Source organism: Oncorhynchus tshawytscha, linkage group LG13, assembly GCF_018296145.1.
Source record: "Oncorhynchus tshawytscha isolate Ot180627B linkage group LG13, Otsh_v2.0, whole genome shotgun sequence".
Classification (NCBI taxonomy): Eukaryota; Metazoa; Chordata; class Actinopteri; order Salmoniformes; family Salmonidae; genus Oncorhynchus; species Oncorhynchus tshawytscha.
Window position 1 is genome coordinate 76,287,010 of NC_056441.1, and position 11,619 is coordinate 76,298,628.

Here is an 11,619-nt window from a genome sequence, read left to right on the forward strand (position 1 = left end):
AATACTAATAATGGCATGGTACTGTAATACTACTATTGTCATGCAACTGTAATACTAATAATGGCATGGTACTCTAATACTAATAATGTCATAGTACTGTAATACTACTATTATCACAGCTCTGTAATACTACTATTATCATAGTCCTGTAATACTACTATCATCATAGTACTGTTATACTACTATCATCATGGTACTGTAATACCACTATTATCATGGTACTGTAATACTACTATTATCATGGTACCTCAATACTACTATCATCATGGTACTGTAATACTAATAATGTCATGGTACTGTAATACTAATATTGGCATGGTACTGTAATACTACTATTATCATAGTACTGTAATACTACTATCATCATAGTACTGTAATACTACAATCATCATAGTACTGTAATACTACTATCATCATAGTACTGTAATACTACTATCATCATGATACTGTAATACCACTATTATCATAGTACTGTAATACTAATAATGTCATGGTACTGTAATACTACTATTATCATAGTACTGTGATACTACAATTATCATAGTACTGTAATACTACTATCATCATGGTACTGTAATCATAGTACTGTAATACTAATAATGTCATGGTACTGTAATACTACTATTATCATAGTACTGTGATACTACAATTATCATAGTACTGCAATAATACTATCATCATGGTACTGTAATACCACTATTATCATGGTACTGTAATACTACTAGTATCATGGTACTGCAATACTACTATCATCATGGTACTGTAATACTAATAATGTCATGGTACTGTAATACTAATAATGTCATGGTACTGTAATACTACTATTATCATAGTACTGTGATACTACTATCATCATGGTACTGTAGTACTAATAATGTCATGGTACTGTAATACTAATAATGTCATGGTACTGTAATACTAATAATGTCATAGTACTGTAATACTACTATTATCATAGTACTGTAATACTACTATCATCATGGTACTGTAATACTACTATCATCATGGTACTGTAATACTACTAGCATCATGGTACTGTAATACTACTATCATCATAGTACTGTAATACTACTATCATCATGGTACTGTAATACGACTATCATCATGGTACTGTAATACTACTATCATCATGGTACTGTAATACTACTATTATCATGGTACTGTAATACTACTATCATCATAGTACTGTAATACTACTATCATCATGGTACTGTAATACTACTATCGCCATAGTACTGTAATACTAATAATGTCATAGTACTGTAATACTACTAGTATCATGGTACTGTATTACTACTATCATAGTACTGTAATACTAATAATGTCATGTTACTGTAATACTACTGTCATCATAGTACTGTAATACTACTATCATCATAGTACTGTAATAATAATAATGTCATAGTACTGTAAAACTACTATTATCATGGTACTGTAATACTAATAATGTCATGGTACTGTAATACTAATAATGTCATGTTACTGTAATACTACTATCATCATAGTACTGTAATACTACTATGATCATGGTGCTGTAATACTAATAATGTCATAGTACTGTAATACTAATAATGTCATGGTACTGTAATACTACTATCATCATAGTACTGTAATACTACTATTGTCATAGTACTATAATACTACTATCATCATGGTACTGTTATACTAATAATGTCATGGTACTGTAATACTAATAATGTCATGGTACTGTAATACTACTATCATCATAGTACTGTAATACTACTATTATCATAGTACTATAATACTACTATCATCATGGTACTGTTATACTAATAATGCCATGGTACTGTAATACTACTATTATCATAGTACTGTAATACTACTATCATCAGGGTACTGTAATACTACTATCATCATGGTACTGTAATACTACTATCATCATAGTACTGTAATACTACTATCCTCATGGTACTGTAATACTAACAATGTCATGGTACTGTAATACTACTATCATCATGGTACTGTAATACTAATAATGTCATGGTACTGTAATACTAATAATGTCATGGTACTGTAATACTACTATTATCATAGTACTGTAATACTACTATCATCATAGTACTGTAATACTACAATCATCATAGTACTGTAATACTACTATCATCATAGTACTGTAATACTACTATCATCATGATACTGTAATACCACTATTATCATAGTACTGTAATACTAATAATGTCATGGTACTGTAATACTACTATTATCATAGTACTGTGATACTACAATTATCATAGTACTGTAATACTACTATCATCATGGTACTGTAATCATAGTACTGTAATACTAATAATGTCATGGTACTGTAATACTACTATTATCATAGTACTGTAATACTAATAATGTCATGGTACTGTGATACTACAATTATCATAGTACTGTAATACTACTATCATCAGGGTACTGTAATACTACTATCATCATGGTACTGTAATACTACTATCATCATAGTACTGTAATACTACTATCCTCATGGTACTGTAATACTACTATCATCATGGTACTGTAATACTACTATCATCATGGTACTGTAATACTACTATCATCATGGTACTGTAATACTACTATTATCATGGTACTGTAATACTTCTATCTCCATGGTACTGTAATACTACTATCATCATGGTACTGTAATACTAATAATGTCATGGTACTCTAATACTGCTATCATCATGGTACTGTTATATTAACAATGTCATGGTACTGTAATACTAATAATGTCATGGTACTGTAATACTACTATCATCATGGTACTGTAATACTGCTATTATCATGGTACTGTAATACTACTATTGTAAATGATACTGTAAACCCCAGTTGTTTGGACGACGCTCTGAGGTCAAAGTGCAGTGTAGGGAGTTTGTTGTGTGTGAAAAGTGTAAACAACTTGGGTTGTTTTGAGTCTGACGCAATGGTATGATACCACCTCCTCATGCAGTCCTGTCTGTGTCTGTCACTGTTTGTGTGAGTGACATCACTTATCTCAGAAGCCCTGAGGCACAAGGTGTTTCAGGCGCTGCTGATGTTGGTCTCCAGAAGTTTGTTTTGGGATATGTCATGATTGTTTCTTTGGGGAGATGCAGTCTGTGCATTTGCTTTTCATTTGACCTACTTTGTGTCAGAAACAGTATTACATTTAAAAAAAAAATCTGATTAAAATAAGTCATGCAATGGTGGATTACTATGGCAACCAGGAACCAATGATTTTGACTTTCACTTTTAGATGGGCAGGGCTTTAAATTAGGGAGTGGTAAACTGAGGTGCTGGCAAACAAAATGACGTCCTACTACCTAATATAACCTATCAACAGAGCAGAAGCAGTGAAGCGAGAGGTTTCACTCTCACCAAAATTTGTCCAATCCATTTCTATGGGCTTATTTTGGACCTAAGCTTGTCGCCTGCATTCCCGCCTTTGGGACATTGATGATAATTGGTGATAAAATGTGGGGGCTGTCTTGTTAGACTTCAGTGCAGCTTTTGACATTATTAATCATAGTCTGCTGTTGGAAAAACATATGTGTTATGGCTTTGCACCCCCTGCTATGATGTGGATAAAGAGTTACTTGTCTAACAACACAGAGGGTGTTCTTTAATGGATGCCTATAAAATATAATCCAGTTAGAGTCAGGAATTCCCCAGGGTAGCTGTTTAGGCCCCTTGCTTTTTTCCATTTTTACTAATGACATGCCACTGACTTTGAGTAAAGCCAGAGTTTCTATGTATGCGGATGACTCAACCCTATACACATCAGCTACTACAGCGTCTGAAATGAATGCAAAACACTCAACAAAGAGCTGCAGTTAGTTTCAGAGTAGGTGGCAAGGAATAAGTTAGCCCTAAATATTCTAAAACTAAAAGCATTGTATTTGGAACAAAACACTCACTAAACCCTAAACCTCAACTAAATCTTGTAAAAAATTACGTGAAAATTGAGCAAGTTGAGATGACCAAACTGATTGGAGAAACACTAGATTGTAAACTGTCATAGTCAATACATATTGATGCATTAGTAGCTAAGATGGGGAGAAGTCTGTCTATAATAAAGCGATGCTCTGCCTTTTTAACAACACTATCAACAAGGCAGGTCCTACAGGCCCAGGTTTGGCTCATCTTGACTACTGTTCAGTCGTGTGGTCAGGTGCCACAAAAAAGGACTTAGGAAAATTTAAATTGGCTCAGTACAGGGCAGCATGGCTGGCCCTTGGATGTACACAGAAAGCTAGTAGTAATAATATGCATGTCAATCTCTCCTGGCTGAAACTTTTATTTATGAGAGGTATTGACATGTTGAATGCACCGAGCTGTCTGTCTAAACTACTGGCACACAGCTCGGACACCCATGCATACCCCACAAGACATGCCACAAGAGGTCTCTTCACAGTCCCCAAGTCCAGAACAGACTATGGGAGACACACAGTACTACATACAGCCATGACTACATGGAACTCTATTCCACGTCAAGTAACTGACGCAAACAGTAAAATTTGATTTAAAAAACATAAAAAAACACCTTATGAAACAGCTGGGACTGTGAAGCAACACAAACATTGGCACACACACACACACACATACGATAACATATGCACTATACATACACATGAATTTACTACTGTAGATATGTGGTATTGGTGGAGTAGGGGCCTGAAGGCACACAGTGTGTTGTGAAATCTGTGAATCTATTGTAATGTTTTAAAATTGCAGAAACTGCCTTAATTTTGCTGGACCCCAGGAAGAGTAGCTGCTGCTTTGGCAGCATATAATGAGGATCTATAATAAATGCAAATAAAAATACAACGACTCCCATTGTTAGGGCGGAGACATACTGTAAGCATCTCGTCATTTTATACAGATCTCTGCTATCAAACAAAGCCAGTAAACTGTTGTTCTAGCCAACAATAATATTGGCCATTTTGTCTCTGTTGTGGAGTAGCCTGCAAACTAAGGAGAATAAACTTCCACTCCTGAGATCATTAGTGTTTAGACACAACAATGAACTGCCTTGCATTATCGATAAGGTCAAAGGACACTTAAACTGTGTTGCGGTTGGAATAATTAACTCAAGATACCACAGTAACCATGGTTACCTTCCCAATGCTCTTATCTGCTAGGTTACCTTAACTAAAGACACCACAGTAACCATGGTTACTGAATCAATGCTCTTATTCGCTAGGCTATCTTAACTAAAGATACCACGGGCCTGCCTTAGTGGCGCAGCGGTCTAAGGCACTGCAGTGCTTGAGGTGTCACTACAGATCCGGGTTCGATAAGGCGACGCACAATTGGCCTAGCATCGTCCGGGTTAGGGGAGGGTTTGCCCAGCCGGGATGTCCTTGTCCCATCACACTCTAACGACTCCTGTCGGGCACATGCACATTGCCAGTTGTACGATGTTTCCTCCGACACATTGGTGCGGCTGGCTTGCGGGATAAGCGAGCAGTGTGTCAAGACGCAGAGTGGCTTGGCGGGGTCGTGTTTCTGAGGACGCATGGCTCTCGACCTTTGCCTCGCCCGAGTCCGTACGGGAGTCGATGGGACAAGACTGTAACTACCAATTGGATATCACGAAATTGGGGGGTAATACAATAAAATAATACAACTAAAGATACCATTATAACCATGGTTATTGGCCCAACACTCTTAAACCACTAGGCTACTTTAACTAAAGATACCACAGTAACCACGGTTACTGGCCTAATGCTCTTAACCGCTAGGCTACCTTAACTAAAGATACCACAGTTACCATGGTTACTGCCCCAACACTCTTAACCGCTATGCTACCTTGACTAAAGATACACAGCAAAAACTAGAAATAACAGTTTAAATGGCTTGGGAATACATGTACATTATGTGCCCTATACATGCTGTAGTCATGATACATAAATATTTCAATAATTCCATGAACATACTTTAAATGGTTTGCTTGCTTAGGTAATAACTAACACAATGTTTTTAGGTGATATCTAACATCATGTTTTTTCTTATATGGCTCTTCAGTTGCACTTTTTGGTATAATTATGAATACATGGGCATGGCTGAATATTTCAACACAATAATACATTCATAGGGTAGTGAGGTCTGCACAACGCATCACCGGGGGCAAACTACCTGCCCTCCAGGACACCTACACCACCCGATGTTACAGGAAGGCCATAAAGATCATCAAGGACATCAACCACCCGAGCCACTGCCTGTTCACCCCGCTATCATCCAGAAGGCGAGGTCAGTACAGGTGCATCAAAGCTGGGACCGAGAGACTGAAAAACAGCTTCTATCTCAAGGCCATCAGACTGTTAAACAGCCACCACTAACATTGAGTGGCTGCTGCCAACACACTGACACTGACACTGACTCAACTCCAGCCACTTTAATAATGGGAATTGATGGGAAACGATGTAAATATATCACTAGCCACTTTAAACAATGCTACCTTATATAATGTTACTTACCCTACATTATTCATCTCATATGCATACGTATATACTGTACTCTATATCATCGACTGCATCCTTATGTAATACATGTATCACTAGCCACTTTAACTATGCCACTTGGTTTACATACTCATCTCATATGTATATACTGTACTCGATACCATCTACTGTATCTTGCCTATGCTGCTCTGTACCATCACTCATTCATATATCCTTATGTACATATTCTTTATCCCCTTACACTGTGTATAAGACAGTAGTTTTGGAATTGTTAGTTAGATTACTTGTTGGTTATTACTGCATTGTCGGAACTAGAAGCACAAGCATTTCCCTACACTCGCATTAACATCTGCTAACCATGTGTATGTGACAAATAAAATTTGATTTAATTTGATTTGATAGAGTCCATTTCTGAATATACAAAACTCCATTTCATAGGCATACTGCATCAGTATTTCTCACCTCATCTCCTTCATTGATGTCTGTATTCCCATGCTATAGCCCTGAAACAAAATATGTATAAATGCTGTAGTCTGTCATTTCATACTCTCCGCGCTCGTGCTTTTATGGAACCGTGCGATTATGGAAGCGATCCCACTAAACAGTTGAAGGCAGTCACTGTCATTAGTTATACAGACACCAGAGCACTTTAAATCAGCCATAGAGCCACATCCTTCCCTACCAAACCAGGCAGTGCTAGGGTATGATACCCTGGATTTCTTTGGTATGTATTGGAAGACCGACCAATAATGCTTGTGCTACAGCCTCACTATAGCAGACCACTGTGAATAACCTACTACAATACTCCTATCCCTCTACATTCAATATCATGACACTGGCAGTGGTCACACTTAGGAGGAGAAACACACATGGTGTTAAAATGAGGTTTTACTAATACAATAAACTCCTCATGATGTTTAGCAGTAACAAGAATGAAGTGACTAGAAGGGTTAACACCCTAACTCTATCCTTGTGTTATTTCTGTTATCCTGGGCAGAACATACTGGGACAACCCCCACAGGCCATCCTCCATGGACTACCCAAAGGGTAGCTGAGCCCCAAACCCCAACATAGTTCATAGTTAAGGTCCTCATGATCCTGCATCTTCCTGATCCTGCCTCTTCCTGATCCTGCATCCAGCCACTGGACGACCAGAGTAATTGTTCTTGTCTTGTAATGTCTTTCCCCCTCTCCCCATTGGCAGTGTTAAATGTTGGGAAGGCCAACACTCCTAAATGATCAAATGGAACCCCAAAGGAATACAGATTATCACAGACTACAAAGGAAAATCTATCTGAGCGGTGCCCACAGAAGCCTCCCTCCCAGACGAGTTTAACACAATCTATGCTCGCTTCGAGTCCAGGAAGACTCTCACTGCTCTGGATAACCAGACAATACAGAGTCCGTCCAGGAAGACTCTCACTGCTCTGGATGACCAGACAATACAGAGTCCGTCCAGGAAGACTCTCACTGCTCTGGACGACCAGACAATACAGAGTCTGTCCAGGAAGACTCTCACTGCTCTGGACGACCAGACAATACAGAGTCCGTCTAGGAAGACTCTCACTGCTCTGGATGACCAGACAATACAGAGTCCGTCCAGGAAGACTCTCACTGCTCTGGAAGACCAGACAATACAGAGTCTGTCCAGGAAGACTCTCACTGCTCTGGACGACCAGACAATACAGAGTCTGTCCAGGAAGACTCTCACTGCTCTGGACGAGCAGAAACCACCATCATCCATGTGCCCATGAAAAAGAAGGTGACATGCCCAAATGACTATCACACCACCGCGCTCACCTCGTTCATCATGAAGTGCTTTGAGAGGCTGGTCATGGCTCACATCAAGGCCAGCGGCCCAGGCACACTGGACCCACTCCAATTTGCCTACTGCTCCAACAGAAGATTCCATTTACATTGCTAGTTTCCCGTCTGTAACACATCTGGACAAGAAGAACACCCATGTAAGAATGCTGTTCATTGACTACAGTTCAGTATTCACCACTATTTTTCCCTCCAAAGTCAACACCAAGCTCAGACCCCTCTGCAACTAGATCCTGGACTTCCTGACAGGCAGACCATTGGCAACAACACCTCCTCCATACTGACTCTTAACACACAGGGCCTGTCATGCCAAATAATGTCCCCAGGCCAAATAGTGTCCCCCTCTACGTCACAATGGAATTCGATGAGTTCTAATTTCTGTTGCTAGGCCTGTTGCTAGAAGTTGCAACATTCTGACTGGATTATGTAATGAAGCATAGCGTCCGTTGCTATGCTGGTTGCTTGGTTACCTCGTAGAGGTCACGAAGGAAGGAGGACGCTGGCAGTTCTAGTTCTATTCCACCTCAGAAGCGCTCGCTCAGTCCGCACAAAATTATTACCTCAGAATTGTTCTCCAGTCCAAGGACGTGATTTTGACGGTGACAACCTGCTGACTACATGCTGCTTCACAGGACCGAACAGACTGGAAAGAGAAGACAATATCTTTACCATATATTTGTCTTTATATAAGAACATATAGTTAAATAGGAATAAATAATTTAAGACATTGCTAGCTACTTATTTACCTCAGCCAGACAGTTTTATCTAGCTAACATTATCTAAGTTAGCTAGCTAACTGTTATTGTTGCTGCTTTCTGTTTATCTTTTATTTATTATTTATTTATTTAACCTTCATTTATCTAGACAAGTCAGTTAAGAACAAATTCTTATTTACAAAGACGGCCTACCAAAAGGCAAAAGGTCTATAAATATAGGACAAAACACACATCACAACAAGAGAGACACAGCACTTCATAAAGAGAGACATAAGATAACAACATAACAGCAAAACATGACAACACAGCATGGTAGCAACACAACATGACAACAACATGTGTTGCAACACAACATGGTAGCAGCACAAAAACATGGTACAAACATTATTGGGCAAAGTCAATAGCACAAAGGTCAAGAAGGTAGAGACAACAATACATCACACAAAGCAGCCACAACTGTCAGTAAGAGTGTCCATGATTGAGTCTTTGAATGAGATTGAGATAAGTTTGAGTGTTTGTTGCAGCTCGTTCCAGTCGCCAGCTACAGCGAACTGAAAAGAGGAGCGACCCAGGGATGTGTGTGCTTTGGGGACCTTTAACAGAATGTGACTGGCAGAACGGGTAGTTGTATGTGGAGAATGAGGGCTGCAGTATATATCTCAGATAGGGGGGAGTGAGGCCTAAGAGGATGTTATAAATAAGCATCAACCAGTGGGTCTTGCGACAGGTATACAGAGATGACCAGTTTACAGAAGAGTATACAGTGCAGTGATGTGTCCTATAAGGAGCATTGGTGGCAAATCTGATGGCCAAATGGTAAAGGACATCTAGCCACTCGAGAGCACCCTTACCTGCTGATCTATAAATGATGTCTCCGTAATCTAGCATGGGTAGGATGGTCATCTGAATCAGGGTTAGTTTGGCAGCTGGGGTGAAAGAGGAGTGATTACGATAGAGGACATCACGTCTAGAATGAACTTTAGCCTGCAGCTTTGATATGTGCTGAGAGAAGGACAGTGCACCATCTAGCCATACTCCCAAGTACTTGTATGAGGTGACTACCTTAATCTCTAAACCCTCAGAGGTAGTAATCACACCTGTGGGAAGAGGGGCATTCGTCTAACCAAACCACATGACCTTTGTTTTGGATGTGTTCAGAACAAGGTTAAGGGTAGAGAAAGCTTGTTGGACACTAAGAAAGCTTTGTTGTAGAGCATTTAACACAAAATCCGGGGAGGGGCCAGCGGAGTATGAGACTGTATCATCTGCATATAAATGAATGAGAGATCTTCCTACTGCCTGAGCTATGTTGTTGATGTAAATTGAGAAGAACGTGGGGCCTAGGATTGAGCCTTGGGGTACTCCCTTGGTGGCAGGCAGTGGCTGAGACAGCAGATTTTCTGACTTCATACACTGCACTCTTTGAGAGAGGTAGTTAGCAAACCAGGCCAATATTGCTTAGAATCAAGGGCAATGTTGACATCATTGAGGACCTTTAAAGTTGCAGTGACACATCCATAACCTGAGCAGAAACCAGATTGCATACCTGAGAAAATACTATAGACATCAAGAAAGCCAGGCAGTTGATTATTGACAAGTTTTTCCAACACTTTTGATAAACAGGGCAAAATAGAAATAGGCCAATAACAGTTAGGATCAGTCTCGATCTCCACCTTTAAATAAAGGACAGACTGTGGCTGCCTTCCAAGCAATGTGAACCTCCCCAGAAAGGAGAGACAGGTTAAAAAGGTTGGAGATAGGCTTTGAGCTGTGAACCTACACTTTCAATTGATAGGAGCCGTAACCTTAAAGAAGAAAGGGATTAAAGAGCTCAGCCATGTGCGTCTTGTCAGTAACAACCACATCATCAACGTTAAGGGACATGGGCAGCTGTGAGGAGGAGGGTTTATTCTCCAGGTCTTTAACCGTTTTCCAGAACTTCTTGGGGTTAGACCCACAGAGAGAGAACTGGTCCTTAAAGTAACTAACTTTGGCCTTCCGGATAGCCTAAGTGCACTTATTTCTCATTTGCCTGAATGATAGCCAGTCAGGCTAATGGAGGACGATAGCACCCAGCAACAGTCAACAAAGAGCTATTTGAAAGTTTAATACTTAAAACCAGCAAATCAAATTGTTTGGGGACAGACTTGTTAGAGACAACCGAGCACTGAAGGTGATCCTTGGTAAAGATTGCCACTCCCCCACCTTTGGAAGATCTGTCTTGCCAAAAAAGGTTAACATCAGTATTCAAACACTCTTCCTTAACCACACCTCAGTAATGACCAACACATCTGGATTTGAGGTAATAAGCTTCTCCACCAAATTTCACAGTGGGTGCAAGACCTGGAGAGCCCTACAAGCCACAGTGTTTTGAATCCACTGTGAAATTTGGTGGAGGATCGGTGATGATCTGGGGGTTCTTCAGCAAGGCTGGAATCGGGCAGATGTTTCTTTGTGAAGGACGCATGAATCAAGCCACGTACAAGGTTGTCCTGGAAGAAAACTTGCTTCCTTCTGCTCTGACAATGTTCCCCAACTCTGAGGATTGGTTGTTCCAGCAGGGCAATGCTCCATGCCACACAGCCAGGTCAATCAAGGTGTGGATGGAGGACCACCAGATCAAGACCCTG